The sequence below is a fragment of the Myotis lucifugus genome, unplaced genomic scaffold (assembly GCF_000147115.1).
Source record: "Myotis lucifugus unplaced genomic scaffold, Myoluc2.0 scaffold_80, whole genome shotgun sequence".
NCBI classification, from domain to species: Eukaryota; Metazoa; Chordata; class Mammalia; order Chiroptera; family Vespertilionidae; genus Myotis; species Myotis lucifugus.
In genome coordinates this window covers 655,169-678,236 of record NW_005871128.1, presented here as the reverse complement: position 1 = coordinate 678,236, position 23,068 = coordinate 655,169, and the positions used below count along the sequence as shown (strand labels likewise).

The 23,068-nt window shown below is 35.8% G+C and overlaps 1 protein-coding gene across 1 annotated transcript in view; it reads right to left on the bottom strand.

Annotated features, from left to right (window-relative positions):
• Window positions 1–23,068, bottom strand: part of TINAG (tubulointerstitial nephritis antigen) — a 77,729-nt gene that overhangs the window by 5,611 nt on the left and 49,050 nt on the right. The window lies entirely within an intron of this gene.

The following is a 23,068-nucleotide window of genomic DNA, read 5'->3' as shown; positions in this document are numbered from 1 at the left end:
TACAAATAATGATAATGGTAGTAGTAATAATAATAATAATAATGATAATAATAATAATAAACTATTGGTACACAGAAATATGCTTGTATAGTTTTCTTTTTTACTATATCATTATTTACTTGCTCAGAATATGTTCATCTATATCCAAAGGTTTGAAATCAAACTTACTGACTAAAGGAGATAAGTTTTAGGACAACTGGGTTATGGAGGTTTATTTTTTGTTTCTATTTTATTTATTATTTTTTATTAAAGTACAGTTGGCATAAAATAGTATGTTAATTTCAGATTTAAAACAGGGATGGATTTGGTAGATAAATGGATAAAGAATATGTGGTGCATATATACAATAAATATTATTCAGCCATAGAAAAAGCTCACCATTTGTGACAACATGGATAAATCTAAACAGTATTATGCTAGTGAAATAAATCATACAAAGACAAATGCTCTTTATTTCACAGAGGTTTTAATGTATTTAAAGATTCCTCCTTTCTTTATATCTAGCCCTCTGAAACTCTACATAATAGCATAAATTATAAATCTCCAAGACTAATGATAAAAAACAATGTAAATATGGATCACTGTTATACATAAAAGAATTTATGTAAAAGTATTCATATGTATATAGTATTTTATACATCTAATGTGGAGTTTCTCTATACATGTGTATATATGGAAATAAAATCCTATATTCCCAGTACTGGTCCATTTTCAGTATAACAGTTCATAAAGAACTCAAACCTACAATATCTCATTTTTTTTCTCTTGACTAAAACCAGTGAGGCAAATGTTACTAATATGTTCTATTTACTAATAACATAACAAGACTTGTCCAAGATCCTAGAGTGCGAAATGTTGAACCAGGACCTCTAATCCCATGCTCTTTTTAATAAGCTGCTTTTCTTATAGATTCCCCAACTGCAATGTGTCCTGAACAGTATCAGTTTCCTGTTGAGAAACTATACTGACTATGACTTTCATGGGACTTAATAGATTGTGAGAACACAGTTCTGCCCACATATCACCCCATCAACCCATCCCTAATAACCCAGATCTCAACATCAGAGCTCCTTCGAGCTAAATCGTGGCATGCCATATCATAACAAACATTCCTGGAAGAGACACACATTTGTTGTTCAAATATTTTCAACATGTCAGTTTGCAGAAAGTTATTTTTTGTAGGGTACAGAATAATGGGGCCATGGCACATTAAATGACAGTCTTATGGTAGAGATATTGAGCCATTTAAGAAAATACATTAATGCATTTGGTTCCTTCGACATGAGAATGAAAGGATAAAGGTGATTTGGGATAGAAAAACACTAAAGAACAATGTTTCTTTCTCTTGTTCCTGACAGAGGCTAAGAGTGCAATTACACTGATTGTCATCTCTCTTTTAGTTCTCTGCTGCACAAAAGGGGACACTTTAAGGTTTCAAATATCTGGGCAGTGTAATGGGTAAGTTTAAACTAGTTCAATTTCCAAAATCATTTTTGTACTTTTGCAATTGCATTTACATCCTTTTCATTTTTCTAAAATGCTGTCATCATTGATAAAAATGACCAGTCCTATATGTGTGTCCAAATCTTTAAAGGACATTATGTACTTCAAGGAGTAGATCATATCTGAAACTTCAAGTCACTCATTTCTATTCTCTTATTTATCATGGCTATCAAAACAATTTCAGAAGTTTTACCACTCAATCAAACTTGCTTCTAGATGCTTTGGCTACTAGTTACCTAACATAAAATACATTCATATTTTCTCTAAACATTACTATTTATGCTCTTCTTTCCTCCACTTATATCTCTTCCTTATAAGACTAGCATTTATTTAGACCAGTGGTTCTCAACCTTGGCTGCACATTAGAATCACCTGGGAGTCTTGTTAAAATCCTGATTTCTGGGCCTCATCCTCGAGAAATTCTGTTTCTTTGTTACTAATGATGAGGCCCAGAAATCAGGATTTTAACAAGATTCCCAGGTGATTCTAATGTGCAGCCAAGGTTGAGAACCACTGATTTAGACAGACCAAAACCTTAATCTTACTCTTCACAGATTGCGTCTTTAAACTTGCTGCTCTAAAGCAAGTTGTACAATAGGTTCATGAGCTTGAGAGATCTTAATAGTGGCTTTTTTAGCTTCAAGTGACTGTACTTCATGTGAAGTTTATACTGCTCTTTTGAACATTTTCTACCTCATTAAATTGTTTAAATTATTTGTTAAGATCCTTTAATGATTATTTTCTCTTAAAATTTAGTGACATCCAGGTAAATGCCAATAATTTTTTTTAAAAAATCTGGGCAAGTCTTAGCTCATGTAACATATTTCCCAAGGATGCCTGAGAACTGGCGGTTCCCTACATTGAGTTTACTCTCACTTCAAGCACATGATCATTTAATCTCTTCCTTCTGTATTCATTTTATATGCTTACTTTTAGATAGTTCTGGAAACACTTTTTTGCATAATATCAAAGGTCTTAGTGGAGAAACCATAAATTCTATAAAATAAAGCCTGAAAACTCATTAAAAAATAAGTAAGATTTTATATTGCTAAGGTTATGAATATTTTTAAAAAATTTTATTGAATTTATTGGGATGACATTAGTTAATGAAGTTATAAAGGTTTCAGGTGTATAATTCTATAATACATAATTGTATTGTGTGTTCATCATCCCAATTCAAATCTCCTTCCATTACCATTTATCCCCCTTAACCCTCTTTTTCCTCCCCCTATCCTTCTTTCCTTCTGATAATCACCAAACAGGTTATAAATATCTTTGTACATGTTCCATTTTAAAAGAATGTTGTTCTTTTCAGATCACCATGATAAACAATACTATATTTCTTAAAACCCTATTTTAAACTATATCTAGATAAAATTATTGGAACCAAATAACTACTTTGCATAAGATTTTAAGTGATAATTTTTCCTCACTTGGTTTTGATGTTTCCAATGAGTTCAATATATCCAGTGATTATCATATTTGACATGGTAAAAAAAGAAAATTAAGGTAAGCCTTTCTTAAAGTAATATTCATACTACCATTAATATTCCTTTTTATTATTTTTTTAAAATTATTTTATTGATTTTTTTACAGAGAGGAAGGGAGAGGGATAGAGAGTTAGAAACATCGATGAGAGAGAAACATCGACCAGCTGCCTCCTGCACATGTCCTACTTGGGATGTGCCCGCAACCAAGGTACATGCCCTTGACCGGAATCGAACCTGGGACCTTTCAGTCTGCAGGCCGATGCTCTATCCACTGAGCCAAACTGGTTTGGCAATATCTCTTTTTTAAAGGAGAGCACAGAATCTCTTTTGTACTCCATTTATTTCTGATTTTATTCAGCAAACTACTGTTTAGTATAAAGAAGATATATCTTTTGTCTTCAGAGGCTGACAATCTAATAGGAGTAATGTTGGGAAATGAAAAACAAAGCATAAAATAAATTGAATTCTTTAGTTGCTACTTTTATAAAAGCATGTTTTAAATATGTCTATGGGTTACAGATGAAGAAATTAACTGTCTGTAGAAGGCAAAGACAGCTTCCTTCATGTAACTGAGCTGAAATTCTTCAGCTAGAAGCAGGAGTATGGAATGTTAGGCCCAATCAATTAGTGTAAAGTCAAAAGAGAGCCATGAAAAGCTTATCTCTGCCTCATCTAAGAGCAGCCCTTGGTCCAGGGTGACTGGAGGACAGTGATGGGAGACAGGAAATCAAGTGGGGAAAGCAGATTTGGCTGTTAAGAGTGTACAAGCCTAGCAAGCTTGGCATTCACAAAGCTGGTGAGAGACATTTGAATACAGGAGGTGGCATAATCCAGTTTTCCTTCAGAGAGACAACTCTGGTGTTCCTGTGACGGATAGATTCCAGGGGCAGGAGGCTGAAGACATGAGATGAATGCTAGAGTTAAAGCAAGAAATAATGAAATCCTGAGTAAGAATGTAAGACCCACAAAGCAAATATTGTTTATTCTTTTAACAGCTGGATCTCCAACACCTAGAACTGAGACTACTGCATAGTCAACCCTAATTAGATATTTGCTGAGCAAGGGCATTGAAGTACACTTGCAGTGGGCATGGACAGGAGGGCACAGATTTGAGATCTACTTTGGAGATAAAGGTAATGGAATTTCTGGGCCAATTTATACCGACAGAAAGGGAGAAGCCAGAGTCAAGGTTAACTCCGGGATTTCAAGGTTGAATGAGTAGGCATATCAAATGTGTCATTACTTGAGGTGCACTGCACACTGCACAAATGTGTTCCTGATGATCAAGTTGATTTATCATCACCAAAGACAGTAATAACAGAGGGGCTTCATCTTCTTTGAGTTCTCTCTACTGATAGTGGTTCTGCATATTGACCTTTAAATTCATGGCTTTTCAGGGTTTCTGACAGTTAAAACACTGTAAGAACCAAGGAAAGCTGATTATTAAAAGAAATTGTGGAAGAACCTATCTGCACAGCTAGGAAGTCTTCTGTGATGAGAATAATTATTTCCTAACTCATGTGTCAAGGTCCCAGGGGCTTAGGAATCAAGTTCCTTAAAGCAGGCCTCACATCCATCTCAGAATCTGGAGTTATAAGAACAATATCATGTTTAGTTTATACTGATGGTCGGTGTATTGCACTGTAGCAGAATCGACTGGACTCAAAAGCTGTGATGCTTCTGATGATTTACTGCTTCTCAGGTCCCCGCGTGTGCCCCATAGACTTGACAATAGGAATTCTAACTCCTGTTTTCTGGGCAGACCAATTCTCTGTTAGTGAATATAGATCCAGACAGATAAAAACAAAGTTTCTAAAAAAAATGTATGTAGTACAGCCGACTAGAACAGGAAATTTCAAAGGAAAACAAAGTACAAATGCATAAGAAAGTCTGATACAGAACTCCTAACTTTCTTATGAAGGAAATGAAAGTCAGATAGGATACAAGCATAAAGAAATCACCAGATAAGCCTCCAGTCAATAATAATGATATGACTACTCTGGGTATAGGATTTTGTGTTCAAAGGTGACGGCAGATACATTCTCAGCTCCCTTCACACAAAAATTTGAAAAATAACTGCAGTAACAGTGAGGCAAAGATATGCAGGTTGTGGCTGCTTTCTGAAAGTTCTACCAGGGACACTTAGTAACTTCATAAAAAAATAGATACTCACACCTAGTGAGTGTGGTGATATTGAATATAATTGAGAGCTATCAGAATGTGTGAATTAATAGATCAAAGGTGAATGAAAATAGACTGCCTAGGAAAGCACCATAAAATGAGAGCATTCTCCCCTCCCATTTCATTTTTTAAAAAAGATTTTTAAATTGATTTTGAGAGAGAGGAAGGGAGAGGAAGAGAGAAAAAGAAACATGTGCAAGGTACTACACCCAACCAACTGAGCCACACCGGCCAGGGCTAAGATCAGGTACTTTTGTTGATATGTTCTGCATAGGAACTACAAATTTTATCAAAGATTGGAGAAGCAGAGGGAGATTTCCAAAAGATAATTTTTGTATGACAATGTCAGAGGAAATTGTGTACTCCTAATATTAATTAATCATCCATTCAATGATATTTATTGAATTGTGACATATCACTAATCCTACTGTATCCTAAAATTCAGGAAGAAAATATATTATAAGTATAATATCCCATGTAATTTGACCAATAAATAAAGCATGGAGGAAATTGACAACAAGGTTGTGCCCAGTTTATGCTCCAGTCAAAATGATCTGCTGTTGAACTGCATTTACTATATTGACAGAATATACATTCCACAACCATGGGAAATGTACAGGGGAAAGAGGACAAGGCTAAAACCAGTCATTATCATCAATGACAATTAATGGGGTAATATCTATGAGGCTATACTTTGAGGAAACCCTTCAGTCCTTCGATGTTAGAAATAGAAATGGCTTTTTATTGTCTCATAAAATCTTAGCATTGGAAGGAAACTCAGAGATTATAGTATACTCCCGGGGTTGGCCAACTATGACTCACAGGCAAAATTTGGCCCACTGCCTGATTTTGTAAATTAAGTTTTATGAAACAGTCAGGCTCATTCATTTCTGCATCACCTATGTCTTCTAATGGCAGAGTTTAACAGCCAAGACCATATGGTTCCCATAATTAATCGAACTCTTATCCAATTTCTTTGCTTCATACATAAGACAACTGAGGCTAAAAGAGGCTAAGTAACATTTCAAAATTATATGGTAAGTGGACAAATTGTCACAAGTGTCTAAGGAGCAATTAATAACAAAAGTGATAAAAAGTGAGAAGAGAAGGAGGCAGAAATGGGGAGGCATGGTGGGCCTTAAAAGATTTGTAATCATCCCAAGAGGAAATGAGGATATACCTGAGAGAAGAGCATGACCTAATGCCAGGAGTCAGCCTTTGTGCATTCATAGAGAAATCATGAAAGTTTGGAAGGAGTAGAACTGTAGGCAGCCATAGAAAAATTAATCTGGTAATGGTTAACAAGAGGAACTAAAATGGAAAAGTATGAGGTTGGAGGCAGGAAGAACAGCTTGGTCATTATAGCAATATTCCAACTAGGGTTGCATTCATTCAACCATCTCATTTGTAAAATAATGAACATAATCATTACAGTGATGGGATTAGCAAGAATAATATTAAGTGCATCAATATCACAAATAGTACTGATCCATCATCTGCAAAATTTGTTTTCCAGCAACCTTTCCCTTTTTATTGCAACATAAACTTGACCTGACCTTCTCTTTGATCTTATTGAAGTAGTCAGTAATATTCTACATGTTTTTTGTTCAGAGAAGACATTATAAATAGCCATAGCCACACATGCCTTTTAAATTTTCCCAATTCGTTCATTCATCAGAATTGTCATATATGTCACATTCCTGGAGTACAGGATAATATCCCGATACAAGATTCTGAAATGGTAAGCTTGTATAATATGCTTTTAAAAATGTACAGCGATTACCCCGAAAGCATGCTCTCTTGTCACACTCCATCTGACAGAATGAAGTCAGAAGCTACTATATGGTACTCCCTACTCCTGAGGGCCCCTCCCCCAATCAACATCTCTGGAAAGTCACAAACATACATTTTATCTGATCTCCATGTCAATTCTATCATATTTGGCATTTTGAGAGCAACATCTACCATAGAAGCTATTAGATTACAAAATAAAACCTCCAGAAAGAATTTATTAAGCTAATTTGGAAGGTAGCACTGTATCAGGAGCTAATAAAACTTCATCACACAGGTCCCCAAAATATGAAATATCCACAGACATTAAAACTCATCTCAGTAAAAGTATACTTTCTCAATAAAAATATACTTTCTCAGTTCTCAGCCTTACTAGAATCCATTGCTCTCTCTATATATAAATCTAAGGGATTTGCCTATACTCGCTGTCTTCAATTGGACCATTTGTTGATGTACCACATCCTTCCTTGATGTTTATCAACTAGGAAATTGTTATTTCCAACCCCACTGATTTCACACAATGGGCTAGAGTAAAAAACCAAACTTCTATGACTTACATAGCTTTCTTAGTAAAAGTAGAATCATTATCTAATTTCATGAAAATTTTGTCACATTTACCAAAGAAATTAATCATTTCCTCCTACAGTCACATTTCTCCTTTCTTTTTCATCCTAATTCATCTACTTGTGTTCTCAGAGTAAGTTGGATAAAAAAAAATTAAATAACAATAAATTGGAATAATATGTATATTATATCATAGATAGTACTCATTAATGCCATAATTAGAATCAGCTCCAAGTTATACTTACAAAAATAATTCTGAAAGCAGATTCAGAGTGATAAAGAAAAAAATGTTAAGTCTGAATTTTTGTAAAATTAAAGGAAGTGTAAAGCAAGTAGCCTACTAGGTGGCAGATACACTGTTTAATTTTATCCTCACAAATCAGTGAGGAAACTATTTATTATCCCAATGTAATAAATGAGAAAACAGATAGAGAGGAATTAAATAGCCTTCCTGAGATCACACAGGGGGAAGGGCAGAACTAGCAACTGAACTTGAGTTTGACTCCAAAACTCATGTTCTTCATGCTCCACAGCATGATCTCCCAACCAAGGTGAGTCCTGCACTGTCTGGAAGCAAAACAATCTTAGAGACCTTTGTGTGTGTACACATATGTACATGTTTTATACATGTTATAAGCATGTTTATAAGGCACATTTTTATGAATGTCAAGACTTTCTAAGAATTCTTTTTAAAAGAACATGTGCACCATGCCTTCACTTAAAGAAAAATAAAGCTTTTCTTTTTTGCCATTGTTGCTCTGTTTTGTATGAATGGCAATTACAGGGTAGAACGGAACTGGTCAGTGTTTGAGATGACAAATCAATGAAAGACCAATGTCAAACAAGAGAAGACAAATGGAGCACAAAGTGTCCTGTCAATGTGATTCAGTGCTGACAGAGAAGGCAACACAATTCAATCAGCACTGAGAATACAAGAAAAGTAAAAGCCATTTATCAGTTTCACTGTCCCCAGGTCCCTCTCCACCTCCACTCTCTGTCAATGAGTTCAGGTCAAAGGATCCCAAAAGTCTGTAGAACCTCCCAGTGGCTTACTGGATGACTGATTAATAGCTTTCCATCGTTGTGTCAAACCAGTGACTCCTATTTTATTTTATTTGTAAAGACTCTCCATGTTATTCATCTCAGTAACTCCAGCACCTAGCAAGGTGCCTAGTACATGATCATTGCTCAATAAAATTTGTTTGAAAGTTTGAGTTGAGAGTAAATTTGGGGAGCATCTATGTCAACTGAATAATTGCACTGTTCACTTTCTAATTAAGGTTCAAATATTTTTGGAAGTCATCCTATATAATAAAAGCCCAGCGATCGAATGGCAGAATGACCAGAATGACCGGTTGACCAGTCACTATGATGTGCACTGACCACCAGGGGGCAGACGCTCAATGCAGGAGCTCCCCCATGGTGGTCAGTGTGCTCCCACAGTGGGAGCACCACTCAGTTGACTGGGATAAGCAGTGGGAGCAGCTGCTCAGAGGGCAGGTCCACAGCTGCTTGGCTGACCGGGTTGAGTGGCTGCTCCCGCAGCAGGCAGATCTTCGCAGGCCACACCCGCCACCAGGCACAAATCCTGTGCACTGGGCCACTAGTTCAATATAATAGCCAAAGGATTTTCTTAGCCTTCATATAATCATAATGACTTTTGGAAAATTTTTCATCAAATTTAATACATACCCAATATGAAAATATATGAATGGCAAGTAAACTCACACAAGAGAAATAAAATTCAACAGGACTTAAGATGAAGATAAAAGAATAGTCTAAAGTAATTGCATCTACAATTATAATAACTGATACAAACACAAAGACTGAGCAAGAAGAAACAACTTCCTATTAGTCTTTCTTTTTCTACAGACTGGGGTATGTGTTTTATGTGACCTCTAAGCAACGTTTCACACTAACCATTACCACTTCTCGGGACCCTCTCTCTTCCAGGTCTGTGTGACACCAAGGCTGGTTCTCCCTCTCTCACCAATTTTTGTTCCCTTTACTATCCTCTCCTTCATATTTGATCTTTAAATGTTGGGGTTCTTCAGGTTTCAGTCTGTAATCTTCCTGTCTACGCCCATGGCTTTAGCCCATCTAAGTGATAATCATATTCAGTGGCTTCTCTTTGGACTTACAAAATTCTATGGTTTCACTCCATAAATGTGTGTGTGTGTGTGTGCATCTATCTATCTATCTATCTATCTATCTATCTATCTATCTATCTATCTATCTATTTATTTATTTTACATTTCCATTGGGAAGTCTCCAGAAATCTCAAACTCAATATATGTATCTAGATTAAACTCTTGCTTTCCTTTCTACCTCCATCTGCATCTCTTCCATTGTTCTCCAACTGTACAATGTGTTACTCAGAGCATCTGTGTGATGTGTTACTCAGAAAAGATACTTAGTACCTACCCTTGACGCCGGTTCAACGTGTTACTCAGAAAAGATATGTGGAACCTACCCTTGACACCTTCCTCTCCAATCACTATCCCTTCCAACAAATTACCAAATCCTGTCAATTCTACCAAAAAGTATACCTCATGGTTGTTTATTCATATTCAAAATGTGCAACCTAGTCCCAGCTACTATATTTTTTAATTAGGACCTCCCACATTACTTTCCTAATTGTTATTCCTCTTCCACTTTCATCTCCATAATTTCATTCTCTAAGGATCACATAAAGTGATCTTTTTTAAAAATGCAAAATAGGCAATTTTTCTGCTGAAATTCCTTGAAAATAACTTCCCTAAAACTTGGGATGAGGTTCAAAGCCCTAAGTGTAACTAACAAGTCCCTGCAAGCTTTGTCCTATGCCTACTTCATTTCTTGGTTTTCAACCACATTATTCATACCTCTGTTTCTCAGCTTTCCAATAACTCCCAGAAAACACCAAAACAGTACCTGAGAGGAGAGGGTGAAGCATAATATTTGGGGCAACATAACTGTTCTAAGAAGAGCGTAATAATTTACTGTGGAATAGGAATATTTGTCCAGTAATGACGAATGCTGAGTGGCACTTGGCATCACGGTCCTATCTCGGTGCAGCAGAGCTTGAGTGAAACAGTCAATATATCATGGTAATGGAGCTAGCAACTGTACACATCCTTGTGAACTTGAATTCAAAATGTAGGCTGGGGGTTGTACCAGAGACCAAGGAGATAATAGGTGATGCTAAGAACAATCTACAACACTGTCTCTTGACAATTACAAAATCTGGATAGATTTCTTTCTGTTCATGGAGGAGATAAAAGAGGGAACCACTTTTTAATTTGTTTTTTGGTAACAATATGCATCAGAAAACCATTACATCTGTTATTACAATAATAGTAAATATGCCAAGTATTTTAATACTACCTAATTTAATATTCTCAAAGTAAAAAAGGAAATACAAAAATATTATTATCTTGCAATGCAAGATGAGCACTTTTATAATACTGTATTTTTATTCCTTCTACATTCCCACATAAAACTTTGTAAAAAACAATACACATGAAAAGGAAAGTGGCAGTGGGGGCGGGGGGGGCGCTTACAACCTAGTTTAGTATCTGGTTAAAACTGTAGTCTTACTTCCCCACTCTGACTGCTTTGGGCGGAGTTGTGGAGCCTAACCCCAGGGCCCTGCCAGCTGACTTGGGCGGAGCTGAGGAGCATGCCCCCAAAGTCCCACCAAAACTGACTTGGGCAGAGCTGTGGGGTCCCTCAGGGGCCCGCCACAGGAGGAGATATATAGGTCAGAGCCTCCCCACGAGTTCAGTTCAGGCTATGGATCCAGACTTCCCCTGGACTAGCAGATCTGCGAAATGAAGGTTAAACTTTCCTCCCTCAGAGTGCTGGCTGATCGTGCTCCCGCGCATTCTGCCACAACACCACACATACATAGAATAACATCCACATATGTATTATATAATTAAATATGTATATAAATGATATCATCCTCAGTTTTTTTATTTAAAACATCAGAGGCCTTTTGTTAAAATGCTTTCTAAAATTTATACACTTTAAAGAATATCCTATCAGGAATAGGAGTATGGTGTTGAGTTCATGGATGTGAAGCACTTAAAATAGCGCCAAGCAATTTAAACACCATACAGAGGAGTTAGCAACAATTGCTACTACTTTTACCATTATCATCCTGGTTCATGGGTCAGTGCTCAACCACTGAGTGACACCAGCCAGGAGACCTCACTTATTTCTTACAAACACCCTTCCATGTCCAACTTACAAAAGGCTAAACACAGCTAACTAAATGGTAGCAATAGGTTTTTGATATAGATGTGTCTGACTTCAGTACACATATTCTTAATGCTGTGTTGTGTTCCAGTGGTTTTACAAAAAAGATTAGTGGTGAAGTGCCTTGAGCTGAGTATTGATTCTACAACTAACCAGTATGTAATCTTAATCTCTGGAAAAACTCTATGCCTGTGTTATCTTTTACAGTAGGTTACTGGGTTGATAAAATCCATGGTCCTTTTTAGATCTTAGATAATAAAATATTTCAAGTTTGGAAAATGGTAAATTTTTAGACATTGAATCAAATTATTATTTTAATGCTTCTTTTATATTTAATATTATTTACTATCAAAATACTTAAAACTGGTAACAAAAGTGAAATAAAATAGTTTAGCATTCAAATAGCTTCAACTTTGAAAGTTGCATTTCAGAAAGATATAAAGATCTGAGGGTATAGAGAAGAGGGGGGAAAAGGATTACAAAAGTAGAATCCTTAAAAAATAAGTACAGGCTACTAAATAATAGTCTTCAAAAGGCTAAAAAGGTTATTTTATCTTTTATAAACAAAACATACTGACTTCAATTTAAGTTATTTTCTGACTTTTTTTTAGTATTACTGGGAAAATAAATAGTAAAAATAATTGGATAAACAGTGAAAAAATGAAAGCAATGAAGCAATGTAAACACCATCTAGCATTAAGATAAAGTGCTAGAAATTGAATAATAGATTGAGACTATTTTGAACAATACCCACCAGAATCAAGAAATTAAGAATTTAATAAACCACAAAAATGTATTATAAAGAGTAAGGAAAGGGTGGATTATCCCATTATGTGACCCTGGTGCTTTTAAGCTCAGAGTTTGGAGAAAAAATTAGATAGTCACTACACATCATTCACCCAAATATCTTTCAGGTAGATTGTTGACTTAATTATTTTAAAAATAGAACATTAAAACCTCAATTAAAAGTTAAAGTATTGTTCAGATCAAAATCATTAAAGATAAATTTATAAAAGCCAACCACAAACTGGGATTTAGTCAATATTATAAAAGGATTAATTCTTCCAATGCATTATGAGCTCATAGACATCCAAAATTTAAAAACTAAGACACTATTAGGAGAATGAATAAAAGAAAAGAATAAAGAGTTTACAGTAGAAAAAAATGCAAAGAAATAATTGAAAATTCACCTTTTTTCTAGGGTCATTTCCTTCTCTACTCCCCACTTTAATCTCTAATGCACCAATACACTCTTAGGTGAGGTTCTGCTTCTATACAGTTTCACCTTATTCATTTCAAAACCACTGACTTACATTATATGTTTAAGAGGATGTCTCTACTACTACTACATTTTAAACCCTTCAAGTGAAGGCAAGTATTTGTATGTATTTCTCAGAGCTCAGATCTGCCAATGTGTCAGGGGAAGAAAGATTCTTTTTCCATTTTGAAAGTTATTTAGTTTCTGCTACTTGCCTTGTAGCAGAAACTGAATTTCAGTTTATTGAAATCCCATTTCTTTTTTTATGACAATTTCTGATTTCAGATATGTCTCATCTGAAAATAGAAGGATTCAGAACTCGGATGCTGAACTGAACTGTGTGCAAATGTGAAAGATTATTTGGTCTCTTTATTGGGAACATCACTTCACAGGATGAGAGGTAGAGGGGTGTCACACAGACACTTCCTGGTACTCTCTCTGTAAAGCAAATTATGTTGAGGAAAAGACACACAAATTAATATAGAGATAACAGAGGGATGTTAAGCAACTCAGAGACAGTGAAATAGTCAGAGTTAGGCTAAGCTCCAGGATAAGTCATTCAATAGAAGAATGCCCCTCTGACTTGGCCTACTTCTTAGATTCATTTTTCATTAGATTCCTCCTTCTATACTCAATCCATATTAAGTTCCTTCCAATTCCTTAAGGATGCCATATTCTCTTTCACTGTGAGATTTTGCATTTGCTGCCCATTCTTTCTACAGTATACTTTTCTCGTTCCAGAGACCTTCTATAATTTCTACTTGCTAAACTAACCTCCACAGCAAGTGCCACCTCTTTCCAGTCTTCTCTGGCCCCAGAATTGGGGTCATGTGCCTTCCTATATGAAGTACATCCTCACTAGTCAGTATAAATTCCTGTCCTATTTCCATCTCCACACTTAAGACATTGTGTATTAGCATCTGCTTCTTTCTCTTTCCAGCCTCCTCCCTGCCCTCTTGTTTGAGAACAGGAGAAGTATATTATTGGCATTTGTATTCTTAACGTTTAGCACAACACTTCATACCTATTATGTATTTAAAGTTTCTTTTTGAAAAATTAAGCAAAAGTCTTTTTTAAAATACGTGTTTATTGAATTTTAGAGAGGAAGGGAGAGGAATATAGAGAGAAACTTGGAGAAGAGAAAAACATTATCAATAGTTTGCCTCCTTCTCACCCCCTACTGATCAAGCCCACAACTCAGGCATCTGTCCTGACCAGGAATTGAAACAGAGACCTTTTGATTCCTGGCTTGACAATCAACCACTGAGCCACAGCAGTCGGGCACAAAAGTCTTTATATAAGATTAAAGATGTATGGTCAAAGCAAGTGAGAATAGAATTTTAGATAGAATACAAGAATGTTTATTTCTTCCCTAAGAAAATCTTTATAAAAAGAAAAAATATAGCAATTGCTTGAGAAAATCTATGTAGTAAACAGACACTGAGTGGACTGTGACACTGACCTTCCTTTTTCACATATATGTGAATGCAGCATTGGAAGAATATCAATTTTGAAGTCAGAAGGATTTGAAAAGTTTTCTAAAACACTCTCAGTTTCTTATATCTGGTAAAATAGAATAATTTCCATTATATAAGGATTTTACCTGGTAAATATGAGGACTGAAGTGCTAACTCAGTGTCTATGGATGTTAGTTATTACAAAATATATTTATTAATTTAATCAATCTCATAGAGCAGCAATTCTCAAAATTTCTCTAAAAGCGGAACACACAATCACAGAGGGCCTGGGAGATGTCAACCAAGTCAGCACTTCACAAATTTGAGTCTTTGGTTCTTTTCCTTTAAAACATATGCAAATTTGAAATTCTACCCCACTATTTATCTCTGTTTGTTCTGATATTAAATTAAAATGTTCTTGCCAAATCGTTTACATTTCCCTGTCACCTTTGCAACTGGGCCAGAGCCATGTGAATGGGTTCTAGCCAAAGGAATGTGAATGGAGTGAGAAGAACCATTTCTGAGTGAAGGCTTTAAAAGAAGTGAGTGTAAGAAACCCTCTTCCTTGCCCTAGCTGGTTTGGCTCAATGAATAGAGCAAGGGTCCTGGCTTCAATTGGAGTCAAGGGCACATGCCTGGGTTACAGCCTCAATCCCCAGTGGGGGGCGTGCAGGAGACAGCCAGCCAGTGATTCTCTCCCATCATTGATGTTTCTATCGCTCTCTGCCTCTGCCTTCCTCTCTGAATCAATAAAAAAATATATTAAAAAAATAAAAATAAAAGCACTACATTAAAAGAAACCCTCCTCATGATCCTCATCATTTTCAATAGGCTGAATGAGGTCACAATATGTAATCCTAAGAGGTGGCAGATCAACAAAGTAAAAAGAGTTTGGGGTCCCTGAAACTATATGAAGAAGAACTACCCTAAAACTAGAATCACCCACCTTGAACTATTATGTAAACAAGAAATAAACTTCTATTAATATATTTGAAGTATTAATTATTTTGAGTCTATCTGTTATAGCAGCTACTCAAACCAGGGCACCCACATCACCCCCCAAAAAGAAAAAGCTAAACACTGTGCAGTTGAAACATCTCCCAAGACCCAAATTAAATGTTTTTGTATTACTTATACCAATTATCACACATTTATTTTCATTTTCTAAATAAGTGTAGTTGAAATGTTTATTAAACTGTCTTAGACCTTGTCGTGCATTCAAAACCTCTAATTAAAACATCTGCTTGGAATTGATCAATTTGCCAGGGGTTAAACTTAACATAGCATGAAAACTCAGGCTTAACATTCAGTGGTTATTCAGAAAGAAAGAGGGAGGAATAAAGATGAACGAGAAAATACAAGTGGTGACCCCAATAAAGCTTTGTCAATAGCACTACATAAGAATTTGTGCTCCTGGAATCCTTGATACTTATGGTAATGTATCGAAAATATAGGAAAAATATCTCTGAAGCATTATTTTTATATTCTCCTAGAGGACAGTACCTTTACATGGGTATAGATAGGTTCTCCTAGAGGACAGTACCTTTACATAGGTATAGATAGGTAGATGAATATCAAAGATTTATGACTATAAAGTAGAAAATCAGTTGTTAATATAATTAGGCATTAATATAGAAAATTATGGTTCTATAACACTGTATAATATTTAAAATATCAGTTCACATATCATTATTACATGATTAATTTTTTCTCAATAAAAAAATCTGAAAGGTAAAAATAGAGAATCATAAAATCACTGAGATTAGAATTAGCACAGCCTCTACTCCAATGATTTTTCGAAATCCATCAATCCTCTTTTCATCACTCTTATTAAAGCTTTCTGTCATTCAGCAATACTTACATTAATATTCATATCCTAAACCTTTTGTTTTTCTGACTCTTCATTGCACCCATCTGGAAAACTCAATTGGGTAAATTCAACTACCCAATGCTCTTTGTGTACACACAAGCAACTGACTACAACACACAAGAGGGCGGAAGGGTAGCATTAGCAATGCATGGAAATCTCTTTGGGTTCCTCTGGGCAGCTCTCTCTCCTAAACAACTAGAGAACCATTGCAAACCATCTCTATTCTCCTCTAATTTCTGACAATGCATCCCTCCTACCATCTTTTCCCTCTACAGATAACCTTACCTTCTACTATCTGGAGATAAAAAATGAAGGTATCTGGTAGGACTTTTCCTCAACTTACCACTATCTTAAATGTTAAAACAGATTCATTGAAACTTGTCTTCTCTGCCTTTTCTCCTGATACAATAGAGTTGACAGTCTCTCTCTAAGACCAATCCCCAATCCTTCCGGCTTTCTAAAAAATCTTACAATAGCAACTTTTAAAGTAAAATCTCCTGGCCTCTTCTCTCTTTTTTTAGGCTCATCGTTTTTTTAGCCAGTCTTTAAATATTGGATTTTTTTTCATGGCTTAGTCTCAATCAATCTTTCTGTTTTTCTCACTCTGCTCAGTCCTATCCATCTTCAACACTTATCTCCTATGACCTTGAGGTCAGTATATCTGTCTTCTCTGACACTTATCTGCAATCTTATGTCTTAAAGACACCTCAAAAATCATCACGCCCAATATTGAACTTTCCCGTCTCATTGTCCATGCTCTATTCCAAATCCACATCAATCATGTCTGCCAGCTTTTCTCCTTCAATAATTTTGATCCATTCATGTCTCTCCAACTCTCCCACCATCTTACCAAGTCTAGACTGTTATCTTTTACTTAGGTACTACAATTTGCCTTTTTACATAACATTTTTATAGTAAAACAATCTTTCAAAATAATACAAAGAAAGATCATGCCACCTTTCTATTTAAAAAAAAAACTTCAGTGAGCCTGGCTGCGGTGGCTCAGTGGTTGAGCATTGACCTAGGAGGTCACAGTTAGATTCCCAGTCAGGGCATATGCCTAAGTTGCGGGCTCAATCCCCAACCAGGCAGAAAGCAACTGATCACTGATTCTCTCTCATCGCTGATGTTTCTATTTCTCTTTCCTTCTCCCTTCCTCTCTGAAATCAATAAAGATATATTGAAAAAAGAAAAATAAATAACTTCAGTGACTTCCCTTTGCTCTTAAAATGCTTAACTAAATGCGTAACATGCTTCACTGAATTCTGTAAAATGGCCTACAAGTCCCTGCCATCTGAGGTTCAGCAATCATAGCACTGTGTTCATACAATGTTTTGTATCCTTCTGACCATAGGTTTTTTTACACAAGCTGTTCCCTCAGCTCAGACTTTCTTCCTCAGGGACATTTCTCAGATTCTAAAGTCTAGATCAAGTATTGTATGCCCTCTTACCACTTTCAACCCTGCTTTTGTAAAATGTATAATAACTTTACATTTTTATGTGTTTTTGTTTTATATCTAGTTGCATTGTGAAGTCAGGACTATTGTTTTATTTTTCACACATTGTCTATTACCACAGCACTAGGAACAACATGAGTTCTATTTTTGTTGAAAACACAGAAAAAAAAACTTAGAAATCATTCTATCTGTGCCCAAATTTAAGTCATTATGATAGATATGCACCAAGGTTTACAGAAATCTCTTCCTTGATTTTTGGATGATTCACTAAAGCAGATGTCTTCACAGTCACTTATTGGAAACTTGTTTAATTTCTATAATTTTGCCGCATTTTAAAATGTATTTTGTGGTGTTCAATTTAATTTTAAAAACTGGCATTCTCTATCATTCATTATACATTTGAAAAATATCTTTGTTATTTTGTAATTGGTTCTTCCTGGATTCTTTTCATGTTTGCTTTCCTTTCAGCTTCCATTTCACAATGGTCTGTCTTCTGTCTGAGTTGCTACACAATATTTATATAATGTGAAAAAGTTGATATTGTTGACATGGGGCACAGACACAAAAACTAGCACCCAAGCTTGGGTCCTTTATATAACACAATTTTAATTGTGCAGCTATGCATCAATTAGTAGAATATAAGTTTAATGAGGACCAGGATCTGTGTCTATTTTGTTCACTGATACATCTCCGGTACCTAAAACAGCACCTGGCACTTATAGGTACTCTATGAAAACTTGTTAAATAAATAAACTTTCACATAAAATATTATTAAACAATGGAAAAATATGTCCTGAAATTATTTTATTATTCTCTTTTGACTATATCATCAGTAAAATTCTGTCCCATAAGCAGGGGTAACAATATTAAGAAAATTCAATATTTACCCCAATTATTTATTTTAATTGTCTAAATTTTCAAAAATATATATTTTTATTGATTTCAGAGAGGGAGGGAGAGGGATAGAGAGATAGCAACATTAATGATGAGACAGAATTATTGATTAGCTGCCTCCTGCATGCCCCACACTGGGGATCAAGTCCACATGTACCCTGACCAGGAATCAAACAGTCCTGGTTCAAATGTCGACACTCAACCACAGAGTCACACTGACTGGGCAAGTTTCCAAAATTTATACCTGATAGATTTTTTTATTCAAGACTTTTTATTCATATGATTTGCATATTCAAATAATATGCAAAAAGTAAATGGCATTCATGCACTACATTCTCAACTTCTGACTTAAGGATTTTAAAAAGCTCAGAACCCTTTCTGAACAGGGACACTGGATAAACTGTAATAGATACGGAGAGAGATACTTATCGAATAGAACCATAGTATAGAGAACACTGACCAGGATAAATATCTCAAATATCAACCATATTGTTTTTATTTCAATATACTTTTTTCGGCATATTTTAATACCTCTAAAATTGAGAACCATTTAAAATCAATGAAGTTTCTTAGTTTAATGGGTAATATTTCCTTATTATTGTTGTGTAAAATAATGCCAGTCTCATAACATGACATTTTTTATTCAATTAAATGCTTTTATAAGTCTAGTATCCATAATGGGGATAAACAGAGGTTTTAGAAGGAGAAGAGGGAGGACTAAAATAAAATTATTTACTAGGAGCAAAGAAATCTTTGTTTTTATAAGTTGTTATCTACCTATCACAATCCTGTCCTTTACATATATGGGAATATATGGCATGTATTACCTTATGCTGGTGTCAGTTGTGAATGTGTCTGCCTCACTCCCTAAAGTCCTTAAGAGTAGGACTATGTAGTTATCCTTCTTCTATTTCCCAGTGCTTGGCATGTGATAGAACTTTAAATTCATTTGTTCAAGTAAGTGCAGTCTAACAGCGTTGTTTTCTACAGAAAGAGCAGCAAATAGAATGTATGTATTGTAATAAATTTGTAAGGTGCTTGACAGGAGTACATTCAGCTCTCTGATAAGAAACATTAACTTACTTGGGCTATTTGATTACTCTCTAATTCACTGATGCATTAATTTTCTGCATGTAGTAATTACCAAATCAGGAATTACTAATGAAGAAATGAATTAAAATCTACTTCTCCAGGGCACCTGACAATGCCCAGGGGACCTAAAATATTTCTGAAAAATAAACATGTGCTCCAAGAGTAATTTGTCAGAATTAGCCTTGTTAATTGTCACACATGTGATATATATTTATAAAGGTCTCAATTTTCTAAATGTTTATAAAAATGAACACACTACTGCAACTGACACATTGAACATGGAAAACAGATGGTGTCAGAGTGATTAAATGTAAACACATCCGTATCTTGTACAACGCCAGCATGAACAAATTTAGGAGTAGACTGAAGGTAACACAACCAGCATGGCTAAGTAGGTGATAGAGATGATAAATGATCAGTTCTAATAAATGAAGAAAGAAAGACTCCACATCATTGTTGGCATTTTCAGTGTTCTCTGAGTGATAGCAAAAATTATTTCAATCATCAAGAATGTGGTGGAAAAAAATTTCCAATCAAGGACATCACTAGAGAAGACAAAAACTGATCATGAAATATACATAAGAAGGAGAGGTTTAGAAGGAATTGGACTTTCAAAGTGAAAGAAAATAAAAAAGAGATGAATTTCCAGTTACAGTGGCAGCATAAAAGCATATTTATTCCATTCATCTTCCTGAAAAGTAACTAAACAATTAAAAATTTAAGAAATAGCCCTAACCGGTTTGGCTCAGTGGATAGAGCATCAGCCTGCAGACTGAAAGGTCCTAGGTTCGATTCTGGTCAAGGGCATGTACCTTGGTTGCGGGCACATCCCCAGTAGGACATGTACAGGAGGCAGCTGATCGATGTTTCTCTCTCATTGATGTTTCTAACTCTCTATCCATCTCCCTTCCTCTCTGTAAAAAATCAATAAAATATATTAAAAAAATAATTTCAAAAATAAAAAACCAAATGTAAAACCTCAATACTTTCTATCATTAGTGAACCAAGCAAAAAGCTGTAATCCCAAATAACAACTAAGGAATAACAGAAAAATACAGTTTGTTCTCTACCAAAGCAAGAGTAGATGCTGAGAAACAACAGTAAAATCCTTCCCCTCTATCTCCAACCTGAATAGGAGAAGTTTGCCCTTAAAAGTATATAAGACAGTCCAGGAATATCCCCTAATGAGGGCCAATAGCAGGCACACAGCAATCAAACTATGTCGGTCTGTTCCCATACAACCCATCGGAGTTCTGCTGAGAAAGAAATCACACTGGAAGTCCACTAGACTGCCAGAGTCCTGGCCAACCATCCAGGGGCAATGGTCGAAAGATAAACCAAGGTGAAGCAGAGAAGAAAGGCAAAGAATCGCACATGACAGCAAAGATACCTGCAAGGGCTGTATTATGAGTCCCACCAAATGCTCCAGGCTATGCACGAAGGGAAGAGTTGATTTGGCCACAATGGGTCCAAGAATTGCACACTTCAATCAAAGCTGAGGAGTGCTTCAGCTCTCTCCTCCAACTTCTGCTTACTCTATTTTTCACCAAAAAGCTGACCCATTTAAAGAAGAGTACCAAATGAGAACTAGCATAGAACATGTGCTAAAAAGTTTATTCTTTGACTAGAGAAAGCAGTAAGTATTTTATAGATCAGCATTGTATTAGGTGGTGTGGCTACATCAGTGAATATTACAGACGCCTGCTCTCATGGAGCTTCAATCTAGTAGGGAGAAAAGACAATATACTATTAACATACTACAAAGCTAATAAATTAAGCATGTGTTAGAAAGTAATAATTGTTATAAAAATTAATAGATCATGTAAGAGGGATCAGACATGCTGGAAGAGAGGATAGTTAGCAGTATTAAATAAGACAGGGTAGCTACACTGAACAGATTAGATCTGAATAAATACTCAATGAAAGCACAGAAACTAAGAAATCAGATGTCTGAAAAAGCATTTTAACCACAGAGAGAGACCCAGATGTGTGGGTTCCTGAAACATTAAAGGAACGAAAGCAGGAAGAACAGGCACAGATGAACAGAAATTGAGATCAGAAAATTGCTGAGGGTGCAGGCAGGCAGGTGGGGGAGTCCTCAGACCATGCAGGCCTTTGTAGGCCATTGTAAAGACTTTGGGTTTTGCTCCCATGGAACTGGGGAAGTAGTGCATGGTTCTGAGTAAAGAAGTAACAAGATCTGACTAGTGTTATAAAAGGAACACTCTCATTTCTCTGTTGGGAATAGACTTTTGAGGGCAAATATAAATGAAGGAAGACCAGTTAGAAGCTACTTAAGTAGCCCATGTACAAAATATTTGGTAATGGTAGGTCAGGCAAGAGTTGTAGTTTGAAGAGTAAAAAATGGTTAGATTCTGGATATAAGTTGAAATAACAGTTTCTCATACATTGAAAGTGAGTTTCAAGGAAAGGAATTTTAAGGATAATTTTCTGGTTTTCAGCCAGAGCATATGGAAGGATGTTGTCATCAACTAAGATGGAGAAAGTTGGTGTTGTTCAGCAGGTGTAAAGGCAGGAATCAGGAGTTGAGTTTGGAAGTGCTGAATTTGATTCATTTATTAGGTACCTACATGGGGATGTCAAGAAGGCCATGGAATGCATAAGTCTAGAGTTCAGGAGAGAGATCTAGGCGGAAGATATTCTAGTAAATCCAGTTTGTGTCAGGTTTAGGTGGTTCTCAAAGCCGAGATGAGCTCAGAGACTGATGAGTTCATCAGAGAATGAGTGAGAATAGGAGGGAGAAAAGACCTAAAACTGAGTATGGACACTCTAATATTAAGAAGTATACAAGGCCCTAACCAGTTTGGCTCAGCAGATAGAGCGTCAGCCTGCGGGCTCAAGGGTCCCAGGTTCAATTCCGGTCAAGGGCATGTACCTTGGTTGCGGGCCCATCACCAGTGGGGAGTGTGCAGGAGGCAGCTGATCAATGTTTCTCTCTCATCATATTTCTAACTCTCTATCCCTTCCCCTTTCTCTCTGTAAAAAATCAATAAAATATATTTTAAAAAAGAAGTATACAAGTACAGGGAGGGGAAAAAACTAGCAAAGAACACTGAAAAGTCACAGCCAGAAAAGAAAAACCAGCAGGAAATGGTGGGCAGGTGTGCATTCTGATCGATGACTATCGCAATGTGGAGGTCATTAATAACCTTGAAATAAATATTTTTATGAACAGGAGCAGGGAAATAAAAGTGTTTTGAGAGGTTTAAGAAAAAATGGGTGGAAAAACATTGAAGAAAGTAAGGACA